The 14,740-nt window shown below is 40.6% G+C and overlaps 1 non-coding gene across 1 annotated transcript; it reads left to right on the top strand.

Annotated features, from left to right (window-relative positions):
- Window positions 1–14,084: 14,084 nt before the first annotated feature.
- Window positions 14,085–14,156, top strand: TRNAA-CGC (transfer RNA alanine (anticodon CGC)). Its single transcript has one exon. It is a non-coding gene; the product is annotated as a tRNA-Ala (tRNA).
- Window positions 14,157–14,740: the final 584 nt, after the last annotated feature.

The following is a 14,740-nucleotide window of genomic DNA, read 5'->3' as shown; positions in this document are numbered from 1 at the left end:
GACGCGTGGCCCAAGCCTTACATTGGTGAATGGCCTATTTGGAACTTTGTAAGTTGATTTATCTATTTCCGTCTGTGTGGATATCCCAGATATATAGGAATGCAGACAGATATTATGGGTGGTGGGTAAGTGGAACAGCCTCCCAGCACAGCTGGTAGAATTGAAACATGCATGGCATAGGCATATGGCTATTCTGAATATAAAACAAAAAAAAAACAGGCAAATCAGCTGGACAGAATGGGTCTTATCTGTTGTCAAGTTCCATGGTTTGGGGAAGCCCCTTTTCTATTCCAGCATGACTGCGCCACAGTCCATGAAGCAAGGTCCATAAAGACATGGTGGGATGAGTCTGATGTGGAAGAACTTGACCGGCCGCACAGAGCCCTGACCTCAACCCTATCGAACACCTTTGGGATGAACTGGAATGGAGATTGCGAGCCGGGCCTTCTCATCCAACATCAGCCCCTGACCTCACAAATGCTCTACTGGATGAATGGGCAAAAATTCCCACAGAAACTCCCCAAAATACGTATAGGTGGGCCTACTTCATAATAATGCCCATGGTTTTGGAATTGGATGTCCAACAAACTCTCATAGGTGTGATGGCCAGGTGTCCACATACCTTTGATCATATAGTAGTACATATTATTTTGCCTTTTATTTTGCTTATTAATGCAGTGTTTTTTTTACTGAGTGTTTTCTACATACTCAAAGATCCTGCCCAGTTTAAAGGCCAAGGGCTCTCGCTTTCACGTTTATGAGTACCATATCTGATAACTGTTGATCAGCTTTGATTACAGTTAGTGATTAACCAAGTACACAAACAAAAGGCAAAAATCCAGCATGCGTCAACTCAAGAGGAGGAAAAAACTGCATTTCGGACAGGAATTCTGGCATTCAGGTCCACGGCCGGACCTGGGATAATGAGGCGGCTCTGGCACTTTAAGGCCAGTGGCCACCCCGTCAGCTGGATATCACAGGCCAACAATACATTTTTATTATTGCGGTCTTGGCTTGCGGCCGGGCATATCCAGCCTGAGGCCGCACGCTACAGCGGCAGAAGGGTGCGCATGCATTTGTCGGACAGTGGCATTTGCCCAGTGTGCCGGTGGCCTGTTCGGGTGGGATAGTACCAAGACGCTGTATAATATCAGTGTACTGTGTGTTGTATGCCGGTTTAGATCAGTATGTCTCTGTTACCAGTCAGCTGAGTGATGACTTCATAATGCTGTGTTTTGTTTTATAAGCGGGTGATGGGGGCATTTAACACAAAAAGGAAGCGGATGCTGGGACGTGGGAGGGGTAAAGAAAGCCCTAACAGCCACTTATTCAGTATAATTGATAACCCGTAGAGTCACGAGGAGCAGGTGTATTATCATTATACCTAACTACTTATTTTTTTAGCCACATCAACATAGGGCTTTTATATTTTCATTGTATCAGCTGTTATTAAGTTACAAATCCTCTCTCCCATTCATGCATCCATTTATTTTAGTAACTGGTTTAGCTGGTTTGAATGGTATGCAGACTGGACTGGATTAATAACGGCAGGATGGAAGTACAGCTCATGTAGTAAAACAGACCCATTAAATACCATAGTTTCACGTCTACAGAGTTTATCACCCATCCGTTACCGAGATGGCATCGCCAAGTGCTTTCCATGCTTTAACGCACCAAAGAGCGCCTTTGCATCTTCCACGTGACCTTATGGGATCTCATGGCATCACTAGGGGCATCATGACATCATGGACGGCCAATCCTTGCCCGGATAGTGAACCTTGATGGTGATCTTTGGGTTTTTGTGGGTCCGTCAGTTTTTTGGCCTGACCCTTTGACCCATTCTTCAATTTGATTTTGGTTTTGTCCAAGGGTTGTTTGCTGGAGAGAAGGATCATGGTTCCCCAACGGAAGAAACTCTTTTCTCCTGGGTTATCTCTAGTCTTCTCTGATCATGGTGTTGATACATTTGAAGAGCCTCCAGTGTGTAGGGTCTAGAATAAAATGTAATTATCCCCAATTTTATTGCAAAAGGCTTTATTTTGGTAGATTATTATTTGAAATAACCCTGTTTTTAAGTGGCCTTAAATGTCCTGTGTCTTTGCTTCCAAATGAAGCCATGGGGACCTTCTCATTGAAATGCTGGCTATTTTACTTACACCCGTTGCTGTCACTTTAATACCGTTGAGTAGCATTTTGATTAATTCTAGAAGAATGCAGAACCCGTATAACTACTATGTGTGTGCAAATGGTGATTCATTTTTGGTTATTTTGAGCATTACGCCTGTGCTGAAATAGAAACTCGGCCCTATAAATCCAAGTTAATGGTATCTATTAAATATTTGCCAAATAATAATTTAGACATAGTTTGTGAATGGCTTTGTTTTAAATGGACAGAATTTAATTATTACCCATTGTTCGTGTCTGAGCGGTAGAGAATAATTAGAGACTTTTGCCTGACCTGCCTTAATCTAGTTCCAGAAACTTAGAAATGAATCACTTTAGAGATGAAACCTTCCTTGACCCACTCTGCCTGCCATTGTCTTCTTGCTACATGGTCCATGCAAAGTACCGCCAACCATTTGTGAGCTTTAGTGAATGTTCCTGTTGGGTATATCTGGATCAATGGCAAAGACTAAAAGGTCTAGAGCAATTTGCAAGGTCTCGAGATGTAGAAATTGTTTTAGATCCCGAAGGCCAACTTTAAGACCTTTTCTCTGTGTTTGCAATCTTTGCTTTTAAAGGTAAAGCGTTCCCACTAGAACAAGTGTCTAGGCTACTGGAGCTAAGATACACCGTATTATGAGTTCTTTCTGAAGAATGGAAAACATACTGCAATCCCTAAAGCCTTCTGATGGATCAGAAACATATATAAAGCTGTAAAAGCTTGCAGTCTATTTCGGCCCAGTTAGTTTGACCTAAAAAGCTAGTAATGGGCAGCGTACCACCATTTTGGAGTCAGCTGACAAGAGACAGACTGTCAGTGTCCAAAGATCCCTTTTGGAAGCACCATCCATAGGTAGAGGACATTAGCTTGTCGTGAAAAGTCCTTTGATTCGGACCTAAGGTTCTAGATTTGTCAGACATCTCCATGTGGAGTGGAGTAGAGTTTAGCCCACTCTTTGTTCCTCCTATTGCCCACCCAGACTGTAGTTTATATCATTGTCTCCACATTCAGGATACCCAGTGTTCCAAGTTACGCTCCTCATCTTTCTACATTCCTTCTGGATTCATGTACAGGGACTAGAAGCGAAACATCAGATTTATAAATTAAATTTAAACATTGGTCTCATTCAGTGTACCGGTGACATACACCTATTCAAACGTTTGATCATTGTATTTAGATTGTAAGCTCCTTTGAGCAGGGCCCTCCTAACCTGTTGTTTCTGTAAGTCAAATTGTTATGTTACATACTACTTATGTCCTGTCTACCCATTGTACAGCGCTACGGAATTTGATGGCGCTATATAAAACAATAAATAATAATTTAGAATGCTTAATAATACAATACAAAAGAAAATACAATTTCTGGGCTATCTGGATCTGCCAAGGAAATACTCTGATACATTTAATGCAGCATCAAGTTCGCTATCCATTATAAAAACATCTACCCCCTCAGCTATGGAAAAATTAGACAAAAAAGGTTATTTTGTCTGTGGATGTCCTGCATTGCCACCTGCTGTCATATTTGTAACATTGCGTGATAATGCATGATGACGACACTACTGTAAGAGATGCCAATGTAATAACATCGTACAGAAATATAAGTAATTGAAATGTATAATTGTGAATTTGCCTTATTTATGTGACCTTTCAAATCTCTTTTCTGTCCTTCCTGAATAGAAAAGGTTTCTGTGAATGTAAAGCAGGCTGAAGGGAACTGTAGGACGGGAAGAAAAAAGGTTTGCGAAACATGAAATATCTGTCTGTTTAGCAACATGGGGTTGAGTTTTAGGCTCAGTCACAACATATTGTGCTTTTTTTAAACCGGCTAAACGCAAAATGACCCGATATGATGGAACTGGTAAGCTGCCAAACTGGGGCACACTCGTTTGTCAACTTCCAGTCCATCACAATAATATTGACTGAAGCCCAGCCAAAAGACCTTCTAAATAACGTCCAATCACAGCAGACTAGAAGGTAGAGGTCCCCCCGTCATCCTTCCTGAGTAAACTTATACTTTTTTACAGTAAGCAAAACTGTCTTGCTACATAACCATTTCCTTTGTGACTTCATTCTGTGCCTGGGTGAGGTCTGTATGGTTCTTTCATAGGTCATCACACTTCTACTTGGGAAACAGTATCTGCTGCTGGCAAATGCTAGTTATTTTTGTCTTCTTCTGCTTTTCGTATCTTAACTTCCTCTTGCAGAAGTAAGGCCGAGAACTTCTTTAGTTTTCAATCTTTCTCAATTTTGTGGTAACTGGTTTTCTGGGAAGAGCTTTGCATCTCTTCAGTGAAGGTCAAGTAAGGTTGAGTTGACTGGTGGGTTCCTTTTTGACTTTTTGATTTTTTTAGGAGAGACTTACATATATGACATAGGTAGGTTGACAAATAACTCAGATACTATTATCACATGCAACATGCTACAACTTTATTGAGACTCAAACATTGTGATTTGGCTACCACTTATCTTTTAGTAGATATATAAGTTACAGTTTGCGTTGGGTTTCTTCAGTGCTTTCACGTTATGTCAGTCTTTGTCTCCTTTATTGCTTATAAATGACTGAAGTCTTTGCTTCTCTGACTCACTAAGATTTTTGGTTCTTTTTCTTCAATGCTGTTACCATTGAGTAAATTGGTTCCAGCATATCAATGGATTCCATGGATTGGATTGGTTCCAACATATCAATGGATTCCATGGGGTGGATTGGTTCCAGCATATCAAACGATTCCATGGAGTGGATTGGTTCTACTTAGTGGATCACACTGTAAGGTTATCATCATTGTCATGATATGGCAACCAAGCTGTCTTGTACAGGAGCCCGACACATGGTGTGGTTGGTGGGCAGGCCCCCAGGTCCATTGACTGTTGTACCAGACAGCAGGACAGGATACTATGGAAGTAATTATTCTAGAGATATGTATCTAATCAAAACAGTCTTTTTCCTGATGACTGTATAAAACATGAGATATCAAACATGAAACCCAAATTTAATAAAGAAACTGAAAGCAAAGAGTTCATTTTGGGCATATCGGGGGAAATATAATACAATAAGCACAAAAACAAAGTTCACTAGGTGTGCAGTCACCATTCCTTTTCGTGTTTAAATGTGTTAGTGTGAATGTATATGTGTGTGTGGGAGGGTGTGTGTGTTAGCATGAATGTCTGTGTAAGTGTGCACGATAGAGAGTGTGTGTTAGCGTGGGTATATGTAAATGTGTGTATGTGTTAGCGTTAGTGTATATGTGTGTTAGTATGAGAGCGTGTGTAAATATGCATGCCAGTGTGTATGTGGGTTACCGAGGAAGGAGAGTCAAGGGGCTGATCCCCCACCCCCACCCCAGGTCAAAAGGTGCTCTTGCTTGCTTTTAATATATGTAAGGTTTGCTTATTTGTTTTCTCAAGAGTGGAAATTGTTTTTTAATTGCATTTTAAAAGCTTAACGACATCATAGATGATGATTAACTCAAACCTAAAATATCCAAAAATATTATTTACTGAAATTTATTTTTTTTAAGAAAGAAAATACAAGATCTGATCAACAGTTGGATTAAATTGCATATTCCTCCCTCTTAAACAGATGGTCTGAATTGTTTACTCCATGCTTGATGTGAACAGAACCAACTCATTCTCGCAGTAAAATCTGTGTTCCGTGACAGCATTTCCCAGTCTTGTCTTTAATTAGAGATATACTTTAGTGCAATTTTGGAGGAGATTAGGTAATAGTTTGTTCTCTCAGACTCTTGGCAAAGATACATTTTTTTTAATTTTTTTTTTAAAGAGGAATTATTTTTAAACCGTGTTTAGCAGTGTAGAATATATCGCATAAAAGATTAGTAAGCACACTGGTGTAACTACAGGGGTCGCAGCGGGCCGGGTGCAACCCCTTCTTCCTGTCTCCTCGTACCGGTTCAAAATAGTTTAGAAAGGGCCCTTGCGATCTGGAGTGCACCAGTCCAGGTCAGAAAGGCCCTTTCTAAACTATTTTGAACCAGCACGGGGAGACAGGAGCGTATCGGGGGTCATGTGATGTCACAGTGTGTGAGCAGCCGGACGGAAAGCCGAAGGAGCATGGATGTGTACTTGTGTGTATGTGTGTGTAAGCATGGATGTGTACATCTGGACACCTTATGATGTATTGATCCATTTAGTCAATTTCACAGCTCAGTAGGCCAGTCGGGGTAGATACTCTGATCTCCCTAACCAGCCCATGATGCCAACTACCTGGAAAAGTCGGGCAGCTCTGCAGGACATCAGGACAGTGCTTAAAAATCATGACTGTCACACTTAAAATGGGACACTTGGAATGTATGCAATTGCAGTATGGAATGCTGGCTGTTGGGAGACCAGTTGCGCTCTAAATAGAAAATACTGAATAATCATTTGGATTTGCAAAAAAACACAGACTGTTCTGCTAGTTGTAGATGGCATTTAGATTTCACACAATAACGTCATGTCATGGGGAGGAATCAGCAGAGCTTTGCAGAATCCCCCCATATGTCTGCTTACGCCCCTAGCTAAATGCTGTGCTCACCTCTGCATTCTTACCTCCCGTCAGCTGCAGCGCTGGCTCTGGGAACACTGTGGGCCGGGGCTCAGACCCCTGTGCGCAAGTTTGGAAAGTGTCCCCATTTATTTCAATGGGAGTAGTTTCCTGCACTTTAAGCAGCCAACCAGTGGCATGAATAGTCTGACTATGGAGGAGACGGGCAGCTTCAGCAGCATAGCTGCCTTTTCTGTGTCAGGTAAGGGCTTTTTTTATTTGGTAGAATGCATATGCTAACAATCTTATACGTATTCTTCTATAGTGGCATGTCGGAAACATTAAACTGTCCCTTTAAATTAACCTTCTAACAGAACATTACAAGGATATTTTGCATGTCTCTCAATGACAATGACTTTTGAAGTGACTTTGTGTTCTATTCATTGCAGTTTATGTAAGACATCGTATTAACATTAAGGACATTGTATTAACATAATTTCATTTATAGGCACATTTATGCAGTTTTCGTACACATTATTCTGATACACTCATAGCCAGCAGACATTCTGAGCTCCTTATAAAGAGGGATATCAGAGGAGGTCCCAAAGCAGGACTGACGCTCCTAAACAGTGACACTTAGGAGGTATGCTTTACGTGCCACTCATCATTAGGTGTAATACTGGTGCTTGGTTATTTTCAGTCACATCTAGGTTACAAATGCAATGAAATGTCTTATAAGAACAAAGAAATGCAGTCTATTGGGTGCCATTTTAATACATAGTACGCTTATAGATAGTTGCAGTATCACCCACTAGGTGGCGCTGTCATACTAGGCAATGTTCAGTAAAAGTTCTTATTCTAAATGACGCTTTTAAAGTACAATATATTATTTTACCATTAGGTGTCGCCAACACACTATATTCTGCTCAGACAGACTATTACTATTAATTGATTTTTATAGCACCATCATATTCCGTAGCACTGTACAATGGGTAATCAGGACATCAGAAGAAGTGCATAACATAGCAATTTGGACTTATAGAAACAAAAGTTGAAAGTAATACAATGCTGCTCCATCCATAATCTAGGTACTCAAACTACAGATTGTAGGGAATTGGCCACACACAAGGTGGAAAAATGTGTTTCCTTCCCTATAATGCACATTGTTTCAGTAAAAATAAAACAAAAGGTTTGTTATAACAAAGTGAATTTGTGTTTTTTACAACATCTGAATGGCCTGGAGTTTAAACCGATTGACTCATGCTGAACACTGAAACAGATGGATTGTTACACTAACCTGTTTGAAAATTTGTTAAGGTCTATACCCATAGATTAAGGGCTTTGGTGAACAGCATTCTGGCTATTAGACTTGTGCATTCTGATTTGTACAATTTTTTTATTTTAACTACATTTTCCAATTTCTAATTCATCACAGCAAATAGACTATCCATCTACATGTGGCATCCAGGTCAGATCCAGAGAGTTCCCAAGTATTGTCATTCCCCAATAAAATGAGTAAATTGATAAAAGAAATTTTATATATATATATAAAATATATATATTGGTCCACAGGTGCTGGAAAATATAGATATTACTACTTCTCTACAGTTATTAATTTGGGCTCAAAGTAGGGTCAGATCCTCGCTGTAACGTGATGGTTGCAGGGTAAGTACAGGGGTAACAATGTGTAAACAGGCAATATGTTAAATATACATTATTTAAAAATCCTTTTTTTAATCTATGGTTTTATCTATCTAAACATATTTAGTGACGCTTCCAGTTTAATGTGGGGAAATGAAAATCCGTCCCTGGCACTCAGTGTTGTGTGAATAAGCCCCTTCACTGGTGTGTCCATAACTGCTTATTGCTCTCATCCCATTAATAGGCTATGGAACGTTTCAGGCTCTTCTGTTTAAGGCTGTGCACCACTGACGTTTGGATCCCAATTAGAAATGCTTCCCTTGTCCATTAAACAAACACGGCCCTTTGGGAGCTCTTGGAGTCATGTACAAGCTCTTTAACCTTTTCACAGTATTGAGCGCACTGAGCTATCCTATGACGGATGACAGCGGGAAAGCTGACCTGTTGGCGGAATGGATAATGGGGCCATATACAACTCTCAATATTAACATCTCCAATACAAAACAGTTATTGGGAATAGTACATAAAGGGAAAGACTCGTAAATACCATTGACATGCGGTGACGTTTCTATTGGGTGGCAATTCAGGCATTTCTCCTCTGTTCTAAACTGGGTTTTAATGCTGTATGTTCTCCGAGCATTCTTAAAAAATAAAAATAAATAATTAGTGCAAAACCTCCTGGAATACATTTCAGTATAAACTGTATATATTTCAACAAGCAATATGAGATACATTTTAAATATATAAATGTAATAAATACGCTCAACCACAGAGTTGTAGCATGTATAAAACATACAAAGAAACTTCTGAGCTCGGAGAGGTCCAAATGCATGTTGGAAAACACATAAAGATGTGCAAAATAATCAGTAAAAATATCTTGGGTACAGGACATGTCTAGATTGCAAGCTCTTGTGAGCAGGGCCCTCTTTTTCTAATGTATCAGTTCCACTTAGTCCGTCAGTTCTAGTTCTACCAGGTCCTTTGAATATATGGACTTTAAGGAGCACTGCTGAAATTGTTGCCGCTATATAAATAAAAGATAATAATAATAAAAATTTCAAGGATGAGATAAGATCACCGGATCAGCGCTTATATTTTACCAGGTTGGACACTACATTTGATCAATGTATTACTTTTGTTAATTTTTTTTATGACTTGCCCCAAAGTTCGGCGAGGGACATCTCCCTGCATCGCACAAGTTAAACTATCAAAAGACTTAGTCTGCTCTCATATTTCCTTATTATTTAATTATTGGCATTTTCAGACAAGATGATCAATCGTCTCCTGACAGTGACGTGGCTTTGGAAACGGACAGATCAGGAAATGTTCTGACTCATAATTTATATAATAATCCACTGATTATTAGTGACTCACCTAGTGAACTCTATCCATGTCTGTATAATCCACTGCCATCAGAAACAATTGTAAAAACACATCACTGACAAAATTGCCACAGCAGGCATGACTGGGATCTCCAGACCTCAGGGAGTGAGGCTTAGATCTACCTCTCTTTGCCAGTTCCTATTTTCTTTGACATCATTATCTCTTGATCTTATTTTGCCCCATGCTAACTCAGACGTGCCCCCTACTGACCTGGAATCTCCAGCCCCTCTGGTAGAGCGGACTAGCACAATGTTTCCAGTTCTGACTATACATCTGCCTTATATCCACCCATAATCTCCATCTGATTGAAACGCCAACTGCCTCACTGTCTAATGATGTAATTGCACAGCGGGATGCATACAATGGGGTCATCTGTAAAACGCTGTCTATTAACCCTTTTCAGGAGAACAAAACTCATGCCTAGCTTACTCAAGTTTGATGTCTGGGACACAAAAGACACATTTTCAAAAGAAGGGCGCTTTGTGTTACAGAGTGTGGTCAGACATTTAGAATAATACATTTCTAAGAATAGATTATATTTTAAAAGAAGAATAATATATTATATATACAGAACCCGTACCCATTACGCATTATTGTGACTTTTAGGACTGCAGAACACTGTGCTACCCTAATAGCAATAATCAAACTTGTTCCGTGTGTTCCAAACCAGACCACATTTATCATATTTTGTTTTAACTAGTTTTTGCGAGGCAAAAAAAGGTTTAATCACATGAAAACAACGTAACCCCTTAATGACTAATGACGTACCTGGCATGAATGGAAAGAGTTAAAATAGGTTCAAAGCTGTCCAAAATAGGGCATAGGCGCAGACTGACCAGATGTCAAAAGGAAGAAAGAAAAAGCCCACCTCCCAAGCAACCTGACAAACCCATGCATGTGGGGTATCACTGTACTCAGGAGATGTTGCTGAACACATATTGTGGTGTTGTTTGGTAGTACCATATACCAAGGGCTGTAAATTCATACCTGAATACAATTTGTGTGGAAACCCCCCAAAAAATTACAACCACAGACTTTGGGAATGGCGGATGGTAGAATGTGTGCATGGAAAGGGTTAAGTGTCTATGGTTACAACCTATCGCTGCTTGCTTATCTATCAGATGACAATTAAGTATTCCCTGCAAAATATCAGAAATGATATGCCAGATTGTTCATGATTAAATCATTACATGGGCATTTAGCAGGATTAGGAATGATGCTTCTAATGATGCTTTTAGTTACATTTAGCAGAGTAGGTGGGACAGCACCTTTAATGCTGGGCGATGTGTTGTGTTTTTCCAGTGTGTTTGTTAGGACTGATGAGTTCAATTGACTGGAAGCCGATTACATGAAGTGCGTGCCCAGCCTGGGCCCAGTCTTATGTTGTGCAGGGATGGGGGCTGGTGCGTTAATAAGCAGAGTCCGGCATACCGCACGTACATGCTCTACTGCTCTGTTGGCAATCAGCAAACCGCAATGGCTATGCCGGTGTCTGACTGAGTAAAGGGAGTGCGGAACGGCACAGGGGGGCAAAACGTGACATCCCTGCGCTGCGCTAACTTCTCCCCCGCACAAGGATCCAGCTGCCGCTCTCGGGAAGAACGAAGCTGGCCGATCGCTACCCAGGTTTTATTCTCTTCTTCGGATGTGATTAGAGTTTGATGGCTTAGTTATTGAGTATCACCGAGACTCACTTCAATAAACCAGAAACGATTTATCTGGAAAGAGTCACGCTGCTTTACTGCAAATATAACAAAATAGGTAAAAAAAAAGAAAAAACCCAGAGGTTGGATACAGGAGAAGTACTTAGTAACGACTGGATAGAGCTGAAATATATCTATATACACCGACACATGTACATATATTTATGTATGTGAGTGCAGCTTTTATTATTATTATTATTATTATCATTTATTGTTTCACATAACACCATCATACACGCTTACATAAAAATATATACAAATGCATATGTGTATATGTTACACACCTACACACACATACATTTGTGTGTATCTTCTGTATATGTGTGTGTGTGTGTGTATGTGTATATATATATGTATATGTATGTATATATGTATATGTATATATATATATATATATATAATATTTTCACCCAGCGGTCAGAGATAAAGAATTTGTAAACATGTTCTTATCCAAACTACAAAAATACCCGCCCGTTTGTTCATTTAATAGAGGACGATGCTTTGAGAGGGACAGTGTTTACTAGAAAATAAACATGTTTGCTTTGGTAAACAGATATATTGTGTGTGGGTTAAATATGTTCACAAAGGTTAGCTCTGCTTTTCAGAAATCTGTTCTGTCTTAACGTCAGCAAAAGGATGTCAATATATTAAAGGCAAGTCAAATAAGGGACACAGAATTAAATAAAATAAAGTGCATCAGAACAAACATTACCCTGTGAGGTTATTTTGGTTCTGCAGGCACGGTTTGCCTCCTCTGTTGTGGTATAAACATAGTACAGAAGACTTCCTAATTACCCCTACAGACTATACAGCAGCTAGTGGTGGTATTATTTATCCAGGGGGCAAGTCCAGCCAAGCAGCCCAGCAATAAAAGCAGCGAACATGCTCCGTGTGCACTATCCAGTCCTGTCCGAAACACATTTACAGAAATGTAAACAGGTAGTGGCCTAAAATTCATCAATCCAAGGGGCATACCTGGGAACTCACCAGATTTCACCCAGAGACTCCAGGAGACGTATCGCTTCTCCTGGTGCTCCGGGGCACCACCGGAAAACTCTGTGTCGCTAGAGCAGCGTTCTGACACAACGTCAACGGGACTGCTCACCAACGTCAACGGGACTGCTCACCAACGTCAACGGGACTGCTCACCAACGTCAAAGGGACTGCTCACTAACGTCAAAGGGACTGCTCACCAACGTCAAAGGGACTGCTCACCAATGTCAAAGGGACTGCTCACCAACATAGAGTTCTTGTCCCAACACAGAGCTGCTTCATAAGCACAAGTGACTTCTACAAGCCTTGTTATGGATACTGGTGTCCGAGTGTGGACACTTTTTCCTACCTCTGCTCATAGTTTTGTATTGACCTTCTTCAGGAGAAGTGGCCAAGTTCATCGCGTTCCATCTAGACAGCACGTCCTTGTACCCCTCTCCCACCCGGCCTCCATCCTCCACTAACACAAGATTGACTTTCACTCCATAAAGCTCATGTTTGAGTATAAGGAACTTTGGATCCATAGTTATATATAATTGTGGACCATTATGATGTATTTGAGACCCATCAGCCTTTAATAAATCGAGGTGTTACTACCAAGTTGTGAATATTCATCAGGCAAAAACCCATATGTTATTTTATGGAAGGCTCGTTCATATACTGTGAAGAGGTTCCTACTGGAGTTTTCAGTTTCTCCCAAGGAGTTAAACTTAAAAGTCATGAGATCAGCATGTTGAAGCTGAACGAGTAGTACAGGTTACAATAACTGTCGCTTCCCCTGCCTGCAAACAAAACAGCGATACATTAAAATAGCAGCAGAACAATAGTCGTAAACGCTCCAATTATCTTCTGCTACCTTTGTTTATTTTGCTCATATTGTTCGTAGTGTGTAAAAAAAAAAAAAAAAAAAAAAAAAAAGTTGAAATGACTACTTTTTTCAGAATGGACTTCTTTTCACCTTTTGAGGGCAATGCCAGCCGTGATGAAGCCGGCAAAGGAAATTGTGGAAACGACACAATGTAACCAATAATCGTGAATTATAGGTTTCTGCCAAACAATCTAGGGGTAAAACTGATTGAGCGCGTGTGCATCGCTTGAAACAAACCGCAGGAAAAATATGAGATTCTGCTATTTAAGAGATGGCATCATGTCGGCTCAAAGCGGTTCATATTTATTAGGCTGCCGGTTACTACGAATCTGCTTCCTTAACATTAAATCCGCGTATACACTAAGTACCAGGATTATTAACTAATCATGTATGTGTTGCGCAATGCCAGGTTTCATTAAGGTATTTTTTTCTTTAATTAGGGAATCCTTAAAAATAAGGCTCTGTTCTATAATTTGTTAGATCTTCGAGTATCTAGTCGCTTGTCAGGGATGGTGTAAGGAGCGTAGGTGCAGGGGGTGCTATTACTTGCCAGGCACCCCATCTGGTGGTCTGCAATAGTAGGTAAGCAGGACCCCCTTGATAGAGGCAGAAGCAAGAGGGTGCAAATGATGAGCATTGAACAGAAGACCTAGTCGGGAACAGTCCAAATAGTCAAGGCAGGCGGCAAACAAACAGACTTGAGTATATCAAGCAGAGGTCAAGGGCAAAGGCATACAGGACAATCCAAGAGGCAAGCAGTCATGTCGTCCATACTGGCTTCAGTGTATTTGATTGTGCTGGACGTATATACATGTACACAGTCACACCCTTAAACGCAGGCTGCAGCACTATAGGGGATGTAGCTCAGTGGTAGAGCGCACGCTTCGCATGTGTGAGGCCCCGGGTTCAATCCCCGGCATCTCCAGGTCAATTTTTTACTTCAATGAGAGGGTGTTAGACAAGTAGAATAGCATCCCATTAGAAGCAGGAGGGATTAATAGGTGGCAGATGTTAAGAATGTGCGCGAAATATGTATGGCTTTCTTGTACCGTTACATCTATATGGTCGTGATGGGGTTAAAGGCACACATTCAGGTAAATGTAACACGTTTGTAACTAAATGTAGCATTAGAAACATCATTCTCAGGAGGGCCAGTCCAACATGGACAAGGGTAGGCAACCTTCGGCACGCCAGATGTTGTGAACTACATTTCCCTTGATGCTTTGGCAGCATTATGACTGTAAGAGCATTATGGGAGATGTAGTCCACAACATTAGGAGTGCCGAAGGTTGCCTACCCCTGTTCTAAGGTATACTTTAGTTGGGTGGAGGGCAAGGAGCCTGGGGCCACTCAGCTTTACCTGGCCCCTGGGCCAGAAGGTGCCAGCTCTCATCTGATTCCCAGTACTGTTGAATTCCCAAACTCTTCCAAGAAAGAATTTGTTTAAAACTTTGCTTTGTTTGGAATACTTAATTGTCATGTGACATAAAAGCAGGCAATGATAGTTCT

Source organism: Spea bombifrons, chromosome 6 (assembly GCF_027358695.1).
Source record: "Spea bombifrons isolate aSpeBom1 chromosome 6, aSpeBom1.2.pri, whole genome shotgun sequence".
Lineage (NCBI taxonomy): Eukaryota > Metazoa > Chordata > Amphibia > Anura > Pelobatidae > Spea > Spea bombifrons.
This window is presented reverse-complemented; position numbering and strand designations above follow the sequence as displayed.